The sequence below is a fragment of the Physeter macrocephalus genome, chromosome 5, assembly GCF_002837175.3.
Source record: "Physeter macrocephalus isolate SW-GA chromosome 5, ASM283717v5, whole genome shotgun sequence".
Classification (NCBI taxonomy): domain Eukaryota; kingdom Metazoa; phylum Chordata; class Mammalia; order Artiodactyla; family Physeteridae; genus Physeter; species Physeter macrocephalus.
The window spans coordinates 103,077,881-103,095,140 of record NC_041218.1 but is presented as its reverse complement, the minus strand read 5'-3'; the positions used below and the strand labels follow the sequence as shown (position 1 = coordinate 103,095,140).

Below are 17,260 nucleotides of genomic sequence, written 5' to 3'. Positions count from 1 at the left end.
AGCATTCTTGGTTTTTAAACAAACTCCAGATTTCTTTGCGTAAAATTAAAATGGCCTTGCCTGTGAGTGTCCTTATGACCCTTTGACTTAGCTGTAATTGGCTGATTGTCCATGTTCCTGAACTGTCCTAATACACTGTCAACTCCGCATTCACGTTGTCTGTCATTTGTTTGTTTGTTGAAAATCTCAAGGACCAGAAATTCCAAATGACTCTTCCCTTTGGAGGTGGACACCTGTGTCACAATCCCACCTCCTGTTGACACCGGTGTCTCTCTGAAGCTGAGGAGGTCTGTTCGTAGAACCCAGACATGGAGGGTCCCCAACCCCCGGGGACAGGGGTCAGGGGGCGAAGGCCCAGCCCTGGTTTAGAGAGACAGGCTCTGTGGGGATGGGTTGCCAGCGGGACCGAGCCCCAGGGACTAGCTCGGTATCACTCGCTGTGCCCTGTTGTCTCCCTTCTCTGTCTGGCTTTTCCAGCCACCTCACTCCTGTGACCTCGGTACCATTCAAAACCTTATAGGGAGTTTTACTCTTCCCTCCCTGTAAGGATTTGCCATGTACCTAGTGTGGAAGGTCATCAAGTGAAAATACCTCATGTTGCAGTACTTACCTCAGGCGTCTGCAGTTGCTGCTTCCTCCGTCCTAAATGCCGTTCCTCTAGATGTGACTTGCTTCACTCCCTCAGATCCTCACGATCTTGTTCAAATGTCACCTCCTTGCTAGTGTCGACCGTCCTGGAAACTAATACCCTCACCTGTGCCTTCACTTCTCTTGTGACTTTTCTCCATGGCACTAATCCTCATCTGATATTCTTTATATTTTATTGTTTGTCATCTCTCGCCCTTTACAAAAATCCAAGAGGACTGGAGTTTCACCTGTTTTGTACATTGACCTGGGCCTTCTTCACCCACAACGGCACTTGGTACAAATAGGCACTAAAAAAAAAAAGAGAGAAAAAATAGGCACTCAAATATTGGTTGAACACGAAATTTATATGGCAGTGGTTTTCTAAAGAATATGGCCAGGAAAATGCTTTTTCCCTTCAAGATGTTTTTAACCTTGCAATGAGCATTATAAATGTATTGTGGTATCTCTTTTACCTTGGCTAAATTTAATACTCAATTCGAGTAACTTTATATCCTTTGCTTCAGCATTCGATAAGTGCTAGTTAATATTTCTATGGATGAAGATTTTCAAGGAATTAGCTGTTAACTCAACAGAGAAGAACTCAGTCAACCCAAACGAAACAGATAACATTGTGATCACTGATATGTACTTACTATTCCATTACCTTTGAGAGAGGCTAAAAAAAAGGATTAAGTTAGCTCAGTGGTTCTCACAGCCTGGTCCCCAGATAAGCCCCTTCAGGATGCCCTGGGAATTTGTTAGAAATGCAGATTTTCGGGCTCCGCTCCATAGCCACTGAATCAGAAATTCTAAGAGGGGGCCCAGCAACCCGTGTTTTACCAAACCTTCCAGGTAATTCTGATGCACACTGAAGTTTGAGAGCCATAAAGTTAGATAACACACTCAGATTTTAATGAAAGAGACTATATCAAACTCATTTTTTCTCTTATGTCTTAAAATAGATTTTTGACTCAGTTTTAGTGGTCTTTGCTGAAAGGCCAGGGGTAGATGAGGAAACTTCATGGAGTAAAATCACCGCTTGACAAACATTCTCTGAACTTATGGGTGAAATCTCAAATTCCAGCCATTCTGAGGAGCAAACCCATTCACATCCTTGCTATAATATCTGAATTTTAGAATAAAGATGTTCTTAAGGACACAAATTAGTATACAGTGTTCTCTAAAGTTAGATTACCGTGTCTATGGTTGATACCAATTAATGTTCTTATACTGTTGAATATGGTACCACGGAGGACACATGATTTGGAGCGTGAGGTATTTCTTCAGAGGTGATGGAGGGGTCCCACCTGCTGCCTTTTGCTAAGAACAGACTGTGATTTTTGTCTCTTACAGGTATACACATGTGGTAAAAGATTATTTCACTTCCTTACATATGCCCAATGGCTATTTCCAAGTTTGGGGAAATGTTTCCTTCGTCCTAAAAAAATGAGTTCTTATCCATCTTAAATATTTTCTTACCAATTCAAAGTGAGGCTACCAAAACAACAGCATGAATCCCTGGAGAAACGCTCCTACACAGACAGGAAAACGCCTATAATTCTTGTTGATCAGAGGAAGTCCCAGAATACACGTTAGTCTAAAGGGTTCCCTCAGGTCTTCTAAAGAGCTATTAATAAAATAATATATATATACACAAAATGAAAGACAAACAAATAAACTTAATAAAATGTGTTTCAGTACCTCTTACAGGGCCCTGGTTCATTTGTTCATTCGTACCTTTTCACTGGTGTACTGAGGTTAATATATTTCATTTTTATCACTGTTAGTGTAATTATAATTATGTTTATGATTTCTCATTGTTTTTTCCTTTTTGTACACACATGCAGAAATTGTGCCTTCTATTACAACTGCAGAATTGACTATATATACAGAAACGTAATGAAGTACAAGAAACATAATGAAGGCTCGAAACAGGAAGCTTTTTTTTTTTTTTTTTTGCCGCAGAGAGGAGGTTTCCATCCTGTGAGGTCTTGACACAATTATTCTATTTTCTTTCAGATAAAAAAAGTTTGTGTTTAATTCCATTTTAGTGTTTTCCTGTTTCTCTTTGTAGAGTTTCTCTACTCTCATCAGATATGATTTTTCACAGATTTGGACTCTGTGGGTCTGTGGGAATAAGATTCGTAACCACGTATGTGAAAACAATTTCCTGTAAAGCTTCATGACTCCACGCAGATACACATATGAGTACCGATTGACATGTCTGCTCTGAGAAGCTGCAGGGCCTGTGTCTCCACTTCACCCTAAACTCATTTCCTGCCAGGCAGAACTCTTGAAACAGTTCAAGCAAAATCATTCTAAGAATATAGTGAATTATGTGCTGATCTCATGAGGGGAGCATTAAGCTCGTCGTTTGCCAGGAGTTCATTTCTCAGTAACCCTGATACACCACTTGCCAAAAAATTGCCGTTTAGTGCTTCACTTCAGAAGTGATTTATTTTTAAAAGTATTTCCAGATGTTTGAATTCACCTTCAAAAAGCCACATTTTCAAAAGTGAGTGACCTTGACTCTCAGCTACCCCGTCAAGTCCCGCACTTTTGTTTAATGTGTTGAAATAAAGATGCCTATTTGTTTTGACTCACTGCCGTCTTAGCTCAGGAAACCCCCACTGCACATGCGCTGAGACCAGCTCGCAGGACTGCGTGGGGGGGCTGGTGCCACATCTGCTTCTAGTCTGTCCAGCCCCAGTGAGGATTGCCCCGCCGCTGCTCGTGAGAACCTGGGCTCCTGCTGCCTCCCATTAGCAAAGAAAGGAAGAGGCCGCACGGCTGAGTGACCTCTGTCACTCCGTACAATTCTCTGTGTAAACACGTTCCTGGGGGTGAACAGCGCACTCAGAGTGGTGTACCTTTCCTAGCTTCCAGGGGCGGAATGAGAGCACTTGTGCATTCCGTGCACTGGAGTTTAAATCTCGGCTCTTGCTAAGACACAAAGTGGCTGTAAGTGGCGTGTTTATCAACTGTCTACTTGGTCCATGGAAGCAGGGAAAAGTCATTTTCTGTGCAGAATTGGAAAATTGTATTTTGTTTACTTACACTGAATACAGAGAAAGTTCTACCCTCCCTTTAGATTAGAGATTTACTGAACCTACTGCTAGGCAGCTGCTTCAGAATATTTTAACATTGGATGTAGGCTCTAAGAAAAAGCACGTATTTATGAAAAAATAAAACTTTATGAAATGATCTTTCTCGGCAGGAAGCCAGCTAGCAGTGGACACGTGCTGGGTCAATTATTGTCAATGGAGTTCTAATTTATTAACGTACAGGGCACACTGCCTTTGGCGTTCTATTCCAATGAGTGGTCGCCTTCACAGTACCCTGCAGTGCCTGCTGCACAGACCACAAGATTTCTCCCTGCAGATTTGCGTATTCAATGTGTGTGGGGGGTGTGGGCATTCTTCAGATTGCGGACTAGAGCTTCTGTTTAGATGCTTGTCTGAGCTGAGAACGCTTCTGGCACTTGGCCATGATGATTAACACCATGGCCTTCAAATTGGCCGGCCATGGATTCAAGCCAGCTCTCGTTCACTAACTGTGTGACCTCGGGAAGGTAGCTTTGCGTCCACTCATTTTTAAAATGGAGATATACTCTTATCACAACCATTGTGAGTGACGAGGCTCTGAAAGTAGAGTACTTAATTCAGTATTTGTCACAGAATAAGTGCTATGTATCTACTTTATATATATATGTATAAAATTGTAATTATTTCTATTATGGTTATGACCAACTATATGCCATCTTGAATATCTATTGTGGGATTCTAAAGCAGAGCTCCTCGAATGAAATGACTTACAGAAAAAAAGCAAAGCCAGTATTCCTTTCTTAAGCGACATCTTGATTCAGTCACTTTTGAAATGTCATCGTCACCTTAATTATCTTACGAACATACTCTTTCTTTTTTGTTTATGGATCATTTTTATCAGAGAACTTCGTGTAGGGAGAAGATTTGTTTCTTCCTGTGTAGCAGGCAGAAGTCAGTCTGTGACCCCTGCTAAGCACGGAGCCTTCGGGGGGCAGCTGAATAGAGCTTTCTTGCAGCCTTGCTCTGGTTTTTGTCCATGTGTCCACGGCCCTAAACTTTACCAATTCCAGCGCATGTGTAAACCACAGAATAATGGATATGAAATTGGAAAGCTCGCACCCTGAAACTCCGTTGCCGGGGAATGCGTAGCAGTGTTTATAGGAAGTAAATGGTGCTGACAACACAGTATCCACTTTCAGCTCTGATGTCAAGCAGGAAGCAGCTCTTCCTGCCAGAGGGGCCCAAACGTCCAGCTCCGCTCTCCTGTCTGCCTTCAGCGGGGCGGGTGTGCTCTGTGTGCACGTTTCCCTGCATCTTTTTGGGGACTCCAGGCGGGTATGTCCCAGAATGTCCCTCCTCCTCAGAGATGCATTCTCCGAGATCGGAGCATCGTTGGTAACCCTTCCCTTTCCTTTGGTTCCCGGCTTCTTTTCAATGGGTCCAGACTGGCTTATTTCTGTTACGGACTTTGAACTGAGGGGGATCCATCAGGCGCAGTCTCAGTAGCTGACCACTTGTCCCGGTGTGCCGGGCTACACCGCTTGTTCCTGTAATTAATACGAGCGCTCCCTTTCACTTGCAAAGTGCCCAGTTTAGAAATAAGTTGTAGGAGTCTCAGGCCCGAGTCTCAGACAGTGTGGGCACAGCGTTTGCACTGCTGCTTTAGCCTCTTTCCTTCTGAAGGAGACTGGGGAGAGGAGGTCAGTGTGCCTCTGCCTGGCTGTGCGTCTCCCCGGCTGGGTAGGCTACAGTGCAGTGGGGTCTTGGCCAGTCCCCACTTTGCCAGGGTCCCTAACTCTGCTACTGATTTCAAGGCAGCCTGTGGTTCTTTGACAGGGGCTGGAAGCGGAAGGCTGGCCCTATGAGCATCCTTGGACGGGAATATACCACACCCCATTCTGTGCCAACCCATGTTCTTGAATATGGCAGTTGTATTGCCTTCGGCAGATCTAAGCCAATGGGGCTGGCGTGGTGGAAGAAGTCATGATTATGGCCAACTCTGGGGACTGCTCTGAGCAGTAGGGGGTGCCTGCTTAGTTTTCTGTTCAGTGAATCCTGGGTATTTGGGCCTGCAGGGAGATACTAACATTTTTCCCTACCAGCTTTGCCACCCTCTGCCTTACATCGGTTCACAGAGTCCAGTATATAACTCCAAAATGTATTTTTCTATATATCCTCATTGATGATGCAGTTATTAAAATTTTTCTAATTTTGGCATATGATGATCTCCATTTTCTAAGTAATGTTGCTGATTTTTCTCTTGTGTGTGTTCATGGCCACACATCTCTCCATGGGACTTTAGTAGAGGATACATCAGGCACCAATAAATTGACAAGTTAACTCCAAATTCCCAATTCAATTAATACCTGGTTGAGTTATGTCCTTAAATATTTCATTTAAGATGTTTTATTCTGTCTTCAGATGCGAGGTGGTTCTATGATTTTTTATTAATACTGTTTACATGGCAAGTAATAGAAACTGATACTGGCCTGAGAAAATGAGAATTTATTGGAAAGATACTGGAATATCTCGCAGAACCCAGGAACGAGCTCAATAACCAAGGCTTGAGTAAAGGGAAGCACCGAGGTCCTGGCAGCAGGGGTCCAAGACAGCATGGGGACAGCAACATCTGCTGTGTAAGTCTCCAGATTCTCAGCCCCAAATTACACATTCCTGGCACGAAATCCGATGGCCCTGTTTGCCTGTGGCATGGGGGTAGGGTCACTTAACACAGACATGACTGTTGGACAGTGTTCAGAGCAGGCAGACTTGGAGCAGTATTTGTCTTTCTCTACTCCAGTTTTTATGCGGGCTATCTTGGTTACATCTTTTGTATCAAAACTATTGAAATATGAAATGTTCTCTCAGCATTTCCCTTGGCCATCTCCCACATTTGTGCATCCAGGACATCTGTACTCTAAGGAAAGGCATGTGATAGCTAAAAAGAGAAAAACTGGATTATTTTAGAAGGAGTGTTCTTATGAGATGGTAAGGAAATTATTAACCCAAGCCTTCTCTACCAAGATTATTCCCTGACTTGGGGAAGGGTATAACGTTAGAAAGGAGACTGTGAGAATGAAAATACCATCAGATCTCAGCAAGAGTGAGCCGGCAGGCTGCTCCCCAGACCATGCCCCAGGCGGGTGACAGAAACCCCGCCTGATTTGTGGAGCTGAGACACTCAGGGGTTCCTGGAGAGACAGTGAGACCCGCAGAAGAAAGGAATAATTCCCAAGCACGTAGGAGCAGCGTGGAGTGGCAGACAGCCACCGAACCCAAGAGTTCATGAAGATGGGGAAGACAAACGACCCCACACGCAATCAACTGCCTGTATCACGGGTCAGATGGGGGGATGGACACGCCAGCAGATGCCTGGAATGCAGCAGAAGGTGCACAGATGAATGAATGAATGACACTGTGGCAGTTGGTAAACTCCCTAGAATTTAGACACAGTCCTGGTAAAATTTTAGGTTAAAATTCTGCTATCCTGAATTGGAAAAGGAAAACAAAAACAAAGAAAATTTACATTTCTGCAATGGTTGAGGTTGTAAACTGATATATCTGCAACATTTACTTGCTAAAACTGAACTGCATGCAATTGTAACTTTTTCTGTGCTGGGGGGCTTTTTATATGGGCTTGGGTTCATTTATTTCTTGAAAGTTTGAGAGCCTCCACCATCAATCCTAGCTGTACACATACAAATGTAGCTTCTGTGGAAATGGACAAAATTTTGACATTTTTGACAGTGGTTGTTTTTTGAAGAAATGAAATTATTTACTCTTAAAATACATTTCCCTTTGTTAAAAAGTGATGTATCCATTTGTATACGATTTTAAAAATTCAAGTCAAGCAAAGGGAAGACATCTTAAATTATCCGTAATTTCACTACTCAGAGAAAAAATACTGTTAAGAAATTGGTGTCTATTTATCTATAATTCTTAATATATAATACTTTACATTTTAATCAACTTTATTTTCCATTTCTTTTAAACATTTAAATTCATTATAATTGTGTGGTATTTACTTATAATTTTATTTTAAAATATTTTATAATGTTATTCTCTTTATTATTTTAATACTTGCTCATTGTAAAGGATTTGGGAAACATACTAAAATATAAATAATACAATAAAAACCATCACACAACTTTTAACACTTTGGTGTTTTTTCCTTTCAAATCTTCGTGTGTCTACACAAGCATACACAGGCAAATTTCAATTTTATGTATATTGTTTTATAATTAAAATTGTAAAATTCTCATTTATATACTTTTTTCTTTTTCACTGAATAAATTTGTCTCAAATTTATCTATTTCAGTTATCTTCTAAAATATTTTTTTCTTGGTGCATCCACTGTGGAAACCAGTATTGGAGGTTTCTCAAAACACTAAAAATAAAACTATTGAGTCTTAGTTGCTGTGCACAGGCTTTCTCTAGTTGCGGCAAGTGGGGGCTACTCTTTGTTGAGGAGCACGGGCTTCTCGTTGCGGTGGCTTCTCTTGTTGTGGAGCACAGGCTCTAGAGCGCAGGCTCAGTAGTTGTGGTGCACGGGCCCAGCCGCTCCGCGGCATGTGGGATCTTCCTGACCCAGGACTCGAACCCGTGTCCCCTGCATTGGCAGGCAGATTCTTAACCACTGTGCCACCAGGGAAGCCCCAGAACTTATTTTAGATGCTAAACTTCTGGGAAAGAAAAGAGACTCTTTGAGAGTCAAATCCAGTGAGACATATTTGGGGCCTGCTTCCAAGGACAATTTTACTCTCTCATCATAAATTTTCTCCCCCAAAAGCCAAATTTCTTTCCAAATTACAGTTTTTTGTGTGACAGAGTCCCATTGCTGGTGAAGTGACATGCCTTGAAGTCCTTAGCAAAGTCCTGTTTGTCATACAAAAGAGATCAACCTGTGGAATGAACTAGGATCTTGCGTCTGGTGCCAACAGCTAGCCATTGGATGAACAGCTAAACAGCAAAATCTGAAACCTTTTGGATACACCTCCACTGAATCTCTCCCCTTTCATTTTACTTTATGTATTTCTTGTCTTCTGACTTACTATTTTTCCCTCACATAATCTCTTATGCCTGGAATAGAACTTGCCCAAGTCCAAACTTGAAATAAAGAAATAATTGAAGTTTCTTTTTCATCCATTTCTGGGCTTGCTATGTTCAGCATCTCCAAAAAGAGAGACAAGCCTTTGCTTTACATTCCCTGGTCCCCAACCTACTTCCCCCCAGACCCCTAGAATCATGCTTTTCTCTTCCAACTTAGCACAGCCCACATTCAAAGCAAGATTTTTATGTCAATCATTTCTACTTCTGTTATGAATTTAAATCCATGGTGTCTAGGTTCTAAACATATTTAACTCAAAGACGTAGGTCTCAATTCTGACTGCTTATTGAAATCATATAAGGATCATTGAAACTCTACCTATACCTGAGCCCCCCCACACCTAAATATTTTGATTTGGTTTGTCTGGGATGGTGCCCAGTATTTTTTAAAACATTCTGTGTGATTTTCATGTACAGGATTCAGAGTCACCGACCTAAAGCCTAGCTCTAATCCTTTGTCTCTTATCAAGAGAGATAAGTAATTTTAAAAAAGGAGATACTGTTTCCGTCAAGGTACTATAAAGGGAAATAGATCCACTGCATATTACAGAAAAGAGATTTATTATTCGCTATTAGACTTTACATGTTGTGGGAGGAGCTGGGGAAGTTCAAAAATGAAAGCTGCGGGATCAGAGGAAAATAAGTACCAGCCTCCAGAAGCCCTGGCGTGAGTGGTCAAGTTGGAGGTTGCAGGGACACCTGGGAAGCCAGCCCTCCCCCAGCCCCCCCGCTGCAGAGCCAGGCTGGAGGGGCAGAGGCTGGAGCAGGCTGCACCTGCTGCCGGCTCTGGCGGCTGCTGCTCAGACGGACCGCGGCCAGGAGAGGAGGTGCTGAGAGCCAAGGCGAGGGTGGCCACGCTGGAACCACCACCCCTCTGCCTGCATCTCTCAGACAGCTAAACTACTCACTTTGCCTTCCGGATTTCACTCAAATTTCTCTTTTGACCAATTCTAACCTGGAGTAAAACAGAGACAGGGATGCTGCAAAGACAGTTTCTGTTGAGCCAAGCTGACACGTGGAGGGGTCAGGAGGAAAACACGGCAGCATTGGGGACTTAAACTAACATCAGCCTCTAGACAGCTACCTATGTTCTGCCCACTTCAACAGATGAGACCAGTCTTGCTCAAAAACATCTTATAACCACCTCACACCCATTAGGATGGCAATTGTCAAAAAAAACAAAAACAAGACAGAAAATAACGAGTGTTGGTGAGGATGTGGAGAAATTGGAACACAGCTGTGCACCATTGGTGGGAATGTGAAATGGTGCAGCCACTGTGGAAAACGGTATGGAGTTTCCTCAAAAAAAATAAACATAGGGATATCATATGATCCAGCAATTTCATTTGAGTATATACCCCAAACAGTGACAGCAGGTACTCAAACAGATATTTATACACGCATGTTCATAGCAGCATTATTCACAACACCCAAAAGATGCAAGCAGCCAAGTGTCCATCGATGGATGAATGGATAAAAAAAATGTGGTCTATCCATGCAATGGAATATTATTCAGCCTTAAAAAGGAAGGATATTCTGACACATGCTACAATGTGGATGGACCTCGGATACATTATGCTAAATGAAATTAGCCAGTCACAGAAGGACAGATACCGTATGATTCCACTTGTACGAGGACCCTAGGGGAGTCAAATTCATAGAAACAGAAATAGAATGGTGGGCGCAGGGGCTGGGAAGGGGAACCAGGAGTTATGGTTTAATTGGGGGCAGAGTTTCACTTCTGCAGGATGAGAAAAGTTCTGGAGCTGGATGTGGTGATGGTTGCACAACAATGTGAATGTACTTAATGCCACTCAACTCTACACTTAAAAATGGTTAAGATGGTAAATTTTATGTTATGTATATTTTACCACAATGAAAAAAGTGAGGAAGAGGGGGCCTAGGAGCCTGTTCAAAATGCTGAACTGTCTCATGCCAATTCTAAGTCTCTTTGCTCTTTGTTCTTCTGATGGAGGGGAATAAACGTCACAGACAACTCAGGAAACTAAATGAGCTCTCAGAAAAGGGGGAAAAAAAAAGGAAACCACACATTACTAATTAGGAGAAAAGATTTCCTCAATAGTCTCAACTTAATTGATTTATGGGGAAGGCAGTATGCATTTAAGAGGAGAAAAGAAGTAAAACACTTGACCAGCAAACAATCCAAGAGGAAAAACAAGTAAATGATTTGCGGAAGCTACTTGATTAAAAACATATTTTTAGGGCTTCCCTGGTGGCGCAGCGGTTGCGCAAACAAACATATTTTTAAAAAATATATATTCACTCCACATCTGTCAAAGTATAGGACACAACCATCAAAGACTCAATTCAAAAGAAGGTATAAAGGAGAAAAGATGTTAGGAGCTATCATGAGTATTTTTGCAAAACAGTATTTAAAAGATTATAGCAGATGGAATCACTTATAGTAATTAAATGCCATGTAAAAAGGATTAAATCATTATTGTTTTAAAAATCTCTCTCTGTGTGTGTATGTGTGTATCTGAAAGGACATACAACAAAGTATTATCAGAAATTATCTTCAGGATTTGAGATGACAAATTATTTTCCTCACTATGTATTGAGTTTCTAGCAATGAGAATGTCTTACTTCTACAATAGGAAAAGCTGTAATGCTATTTCAAACAAAATAGGCACAGCTCCCCACTTCTGGTCCAGTGTCTTCCTGGGAACGCAATGGAGGAGCTGCTCCTTAGAAGTGTCCCCTTGGAGGCGCTCGGGGAGCATCCCGGGCCCTCCTCGCGGCGCCTGGCGGGGCTGCAGGTGTACAATCAAGGGCAGCAAGGCGGGCTGACCACCCACAGTGAAGGAGAGAGACCGTGGCTGCGACCCGTCACAGCCCGCTGGTACCCAGCGGTTCCCATGACCGGCGGGGTGGGGAGGACCCTGTGGTGATGCAGGAGGACCCTGCGGTGATGCAGGAGGACCACGCAGTGATGCAGGAGGACCACGGGTAGTGTTGCAGGTGGGGGCTCCCAGCTGGACCCAAGCCGCAGCCGGGGTGCCAGGGTGCCTGCCTGGATGAGTGAGGGGCGTGTTTCCTTTCCAAAAACAACGTGCATCTCGCTTGGAGTCAGCACAGCATGGCTAAGACCTCACCAGTTGGCTGCCAGGAGGCCTGGCCCCGGTGGCAGCGAGCTTCCCCCGACACGGCCCACTGGCTTCAGCCCTTGCGTCTGTGAGGAGATCGTCACCAGCCAAGAGGGCAGCTGTCACGGATGCTTCTGGAAGCTCCTGCTGCGGTGATGCTGGCTGGCCCTGAAATGTTTCGCTCTGATGGGTGGGCTCTTTACGGCTCCTCAACCTGGGTTTCTGCACCCACAGGCCTAGACAAGGTGGAATCGGCACAGAACACGCCCAGGGAGACTCCGGACAATGCCTTTCACCGTGGCCCGAGGGGCAGCTGACCTGGATCCTGACCCAGCGACCCCCGGGGAGGGTCTCAGCCTGGGCTGCAGGGGTTCTCACACCCGAGTCCGGTTCTGGGCCCCAGGTGGTCCGGGCTCTGGGATTTTCCAAAGCTCCCCAGGACTCAGGCAGCAGCTAAAGCTGAGACCCCAGGTCAGACTCATGGCCTGTCAGCCTCTCCAGTGTGGCCCTTTGTGCTTGAGGCCACTTTAACAAGGCTGGCTCCCTGCGGGGCTGGGATTTCTGGGGGACAGAAGTGAGGCTGCTTCAGGGAAGGCTGGAAGCAGATGAAACTCGACACCAACCACTGCTTCCTGGGTGCCGTGTCATTACCAGGGTGTCACCTGTGAGCCACAGCAGTGAGTCCCTTCTGCCCCCTCCTGCTTCCCAGGTCCCCTTCTAGGACCCCCACTGGCAGAACCTAGGAGGACCAACTGGCAAAGGAGAAAGTTGGCACATGTCCCCAAAAGTCACAAAAGCGAGGTGTAGACAGGTGGGTTTGGAGGCAAAAGACAGCGTTTTAATAGCAGGCAGAGTCTCATAGCTGATTTACCTATACGCCCTTTAGTCATTTCAGAACCCAAACCTAGTTGCCCACTTCACCCAGCCTGCTCCCACGCCGACGTCTGGATGAAATTCAGAGCTCCTCCCCTCAGCCCCACGTCGGCCCCGCCTCCTGCCTCCCCTGTGCTCTCCACTCAGGGGACTTTCTCTCCGTCCACAGGCTCGCCACGCTGCCCTCAGACACAGAGGCTCTGCACCCGCACCTCTGCATCTGCCCTCATCTCTGCTCCTGCTTATCACCTCCTCCTCCTTCACATGCTATTTCAACTCCCACCTCCTTCCCTCTCTAAGTCAAATCCTTTCATCATACAGCCTCATAATGCCACGCGGCAATTCTTCGTAACGTTTATCACAGATGGAAGTTATAGACGTTTACATCGCACTTGTGAGATCTCTGTGGTTGCCTCTCTACTAGACTAGAAGCTCCAAGGGGCAAGCTCCAGTACCCAGCATCTGACACCTCGTCTGGCACAAAGTAAGTCCTCAAAAATCGGTGTGTTGGGCTTCCCTGGTGGCGCAGTGGTTGCGCGTCCGCCTGCCGATGCAGGGGAATCGGGTTCGTGCCCCGGTCCGGGAGGATCCCACGTGCCGCGGAGCGGCTGGGCCCGTGGGCCATGGCCGCTGAGCCTGCGCGTCCGGAGCCTGTGCTCCGCAACGGGAGAGGCCACAACAGTGAGAGGCCCGCGTACCGCAAAAAAAAATAAAAATAAAAATAAAAAGGTGTTGAATGAAACTTGCACTAAGCAGGACCCTTTGCCTACAAATATTTTTTAAAAGTCACAGAATTTCTAGAGCTAGAACCCAGCTTCTGTGAGGGTAAGGATCTTCACCTCTTTTGCTCACTGATGAAACCCCAGTGGCTCAACAGGGTTGACACGCCCAGACTCACACCTGTTCACTGGGGGCCGCTGACTTCCCAACCTGCCTTGGGTTGGGAAGTTTTTTCAAGCACACGATGAATTTTGAGTTTCTAATAATCTATGTGCCAGCAGGTTCAGAGTGATGAGGTCTGTCTTGCTTTAGTTGTTTCTTTGCCTTTTTATAATGCTAAAGATTAAAGCCAGCCAAATATTTGGGGATTTTTCCACTGAAATAAATCTCTGTGTTTCAAAATAAAAACCATATATACTTATTTTTTTACCACTTGAAGGAAGCTCGTCCATCCTTGTTTCCCAAAGACAGAGCTTCTCTGCAGAAGCGCCCTGCACTGCCCTCCCTTCCATGCATGTGGTGGGTGTCACAGATCCTGACCAAATGGATCAGGCACCCAGGCCAAGCTGGAGTTGAAGTGTCCAACCACCAATTCAACAGTTGGTGTGGAGTAGAGTTTCATGACTTACAAGGAGGATCTTAGGTGAGGGTGCTTCTGAGCTACCTCACTCTTCAGTGTGTCCTGGGTGCTACATGGAAGCTACAAAAGAGTTAGGGATTTGAAATAGGGCTAACTGAACCCGCCCCCAAGTGAGTGCCGATATTCCCAAATCAGTTCTGGGGGCCTGTCCTTGGTCAACATCCCACCCTGCTCTACAGTGCAAAGTGAGACACCAGCAGCCACTGCAAATTATCCCTGAAATTCAAACACGTTTCTCCCATCAAAAAGACCAGTGTAATGTCATGCATCACGAGAAAGTGTCTTGGAAAAAATTGCAGACCGAATTAGTCCAAAATTGTACAAAAACCATTGAACATCTGCCCTTGGATAAAGCAAGATAATGCATGTAAAATACTTGTCAATGCAAAGAGCTACATACATCTTAGTTATTATTACAATCAGCAGAGTTCTAGTCTTTTTTTTTTTTTTTTTTTTTTTTTGCGGTACGCGGGCCTCTCACTGCCGTGGCCTCTCCCGTTGCGGAGCACAGGCTCCGGACGTAGCTTGAAATGACATATCATTTACTGACCTTACATAAAACATATGTCATTAGCAGCATCGATTATCACATATCTCTTTTTTTTTTCTTTTTTTTTTTGTGGTATGCGGGCCTCCCTCCGCTGCGGCCTCTCCCGTTGCGGAGCGCAGGCTCCGGACGCGCAGGCTCAGCGGCCACGGCTCACGGGCCCAGCCGCTCCGCGGCACGTGGGATCCTCCTGGACCGGGGCACGAACCCGTGTCCCCTGCCTCGGCAGGCGGAATCTCAACCACTGCGCCACCAGGGAAGCCCAGAGTTCTAGTCTTGAGTCATAAGAACTGTATTTCATTCTTTCATTCAACAAAATAAGTGTCTACCACATTCCAAGCAGCATTGTGGGCCCCTGATATAGAACAGTGAGCAAAAGAGACAAAATTCCTAACCTCCTGGACCTTCTAATGAGGGAGCAGGAAAATAAGGAAAATGAATAAGAAAAATGAATTTCATGTTAGATAACTAGAAGTTCAAAGAGAAAATTAAAACAAGAAGGAGGGGTAGACAGCAGAGGGAGGGTTGGAATTTTCAGTGAGGTGACAGGGAAGGCCTTCCCCTGATGTGCCATTTGAGTAAGGTTGAGAGGCCAGCATAGCTGCAGCATCTAAGTGAGGAGAAAGAAGCAGGAGGGCAGGGGTAACAGGGGCCGGATTCTGTAAGGACATTGTTTAAAGGGCCTTTTCAAGGATTTGGCTTTTACTCTAAGATGAGAAGTCACCAGAGGATTCTGAACAGAGGATTAGCAATATTTTAACTTTATCACCTTGTCCACTGTTGTGAACCCTTTCTTGGCCTGAGCTGTCTTGTCTTTAAAAGAAAAAGTGATGTAGTTGTGTGCCTGTCATGTGCCAGACCTACCATGTACATGATACCATTTAATCCTAGTGATGGATTTTATTATATCAGTTTTATTCTAGAGTCTAACAAGAGTAAATGACCATCCCAGGGTCATGTAGAAAGTAATTAACTGGCCTAGGATTAAACCAGCCTATTATAGTCCAAAGGCCAGGCCCAATCTAATAACCACACTGCCTTTCACAAAACAAATGTATCTTTTAGAAGAGTGATCATCTGATCGTGGGGGCATAGGTACACAAAATCTAGTCACTGAAGCCCTAGTAAAAAATAGTAGACTACATCGGTATACATCAGTTTGCAAAGGATTTTCACATCCATTATATCATATTATAAGCACAGCAGGACTTCTCTGGTGGTGCAGTGGTTAAGAATCCACCTGCCAAGGGAACATGGGTTTGATCCGTGGTCTGGGTAGATCTCACATGCCACGGAGCAACTAAGCCTGTGCACCACAACTACTGAAGCCCACACGGCTAGAGCCCGTGCTCCACAACAAGAGAAGCCACCACAATGAGAAGCCCATGCACTGCAAAGAAGAGTAGCCCCTGCTCGCTGCAACTAGAGAAAGCCTGAGCACAGCAATGAAGACCCAACACAGCAATAAATAAATAAATAAATAAATAAATTTATCTTTAAAAAAAAGCACAGCAGTAATAAAAGCAGTAGTACCTTAACTTTGAGAGGTGACTTGTTAAAGGACAGAATGCAGAATTTCAAATTACCAGTACTCTTTATTCTTCACAAGCTTTACAATTCTTAGTGCTGAAAAACTAAGGGACAAATAAAGGACCCAGTGACAGAGATCAAGGGCAGAATATTATGGCAAAACCCTGCCCCAATATTACCTGTAAATTTAAGAATTAGAAATACAGGTCCTGAGCCTCATCCACCAAAAGGAAGACAGCAGAAGCAAGAAGAACTACAATCCTGCAGCCTGTGGAACAAAAACCACATTCACAGAAAAATACACAAGATGAAAAGGCAGAGGGCTATGTACCAGATTAAATAAATAAATAAATAAATAAATAAATAAATTTATCTTTAAAAAAAAGCACAGCAGTAATAAAAGCAGTAGTACCTTAACTTTGAGAGGTGACTTGTTAAAGGACAGAATGCAGAATTTCAAATTACCAGTACTCTATTCTTCACAAGCTTTACAATTCTTAGTGCTGAAAAACTAAGGGACAAATAAAGGACCCAGTGACAGAGATCAAGGGCAGAATATTATGGCAAAACCCTGCCCCAATATTACCTGTAAATTTAAGAATTAGAAATACAGGTCCTGAGCCTCATCCACCAAAAGGAAGACAGCAGAAGCAAGAAGAACTACAATCCTGCAGCCTGTGGAACAAAAACCACATTCACAGAAAAATACACAAGATGAAAAGGCAGAGGGCTATGTACCAGATGAAGGAACAAGATAAAACCCCAGAAAAACAGCTAGATGAAATGGAGATAGGCAATATTCCAGAAAAAGATTTCAGAATAATGATAGTGAAGATGATCCAAGGCCTCAGAAAAAGAATGGGGGCAAAGATAGAGGAGATGCAAGAAATGTTTAACAAAGACCTAGAAGAATTAAAGAACAAACAAACAGAGATGAACAATACAATAACTGAAATAAAAACTACACTAGAAGGAATCAATAGCAGAATAACTGAGGCAGAAGAATGGATAAGTGACCTGGAAGACAGAATGGTGGAATTCACTGCTGCAGAACAGAATAAAGAAA

The 17,260-nt window shown here is 44.2% G+C and overlaps 1 long non-coding RNA gene across 5 annotated transcripts in view; it reads right to left on the bottom strand.

The window, feature by feature from the left end:
• Window positions 1–17,260, bottom strand: part of LOC114486359 (uncharacterized) — a 464,012-nt gene that overhangs the window by 36,983 nt on the left and 409,769 nt on the right. For all 5 annotated transcript variants that reach the window (XR_008617510.1, XR_003680004.2, XR_008617511.1 and 2 more), the window contains exon 4: window positions 611–935. This is a non-coding gene — a long non-coding RNA (uncharacterized lncRNA). The remainder of the gene's footprint in view (window positions 1–610; window positions 936–17,260) is intronic.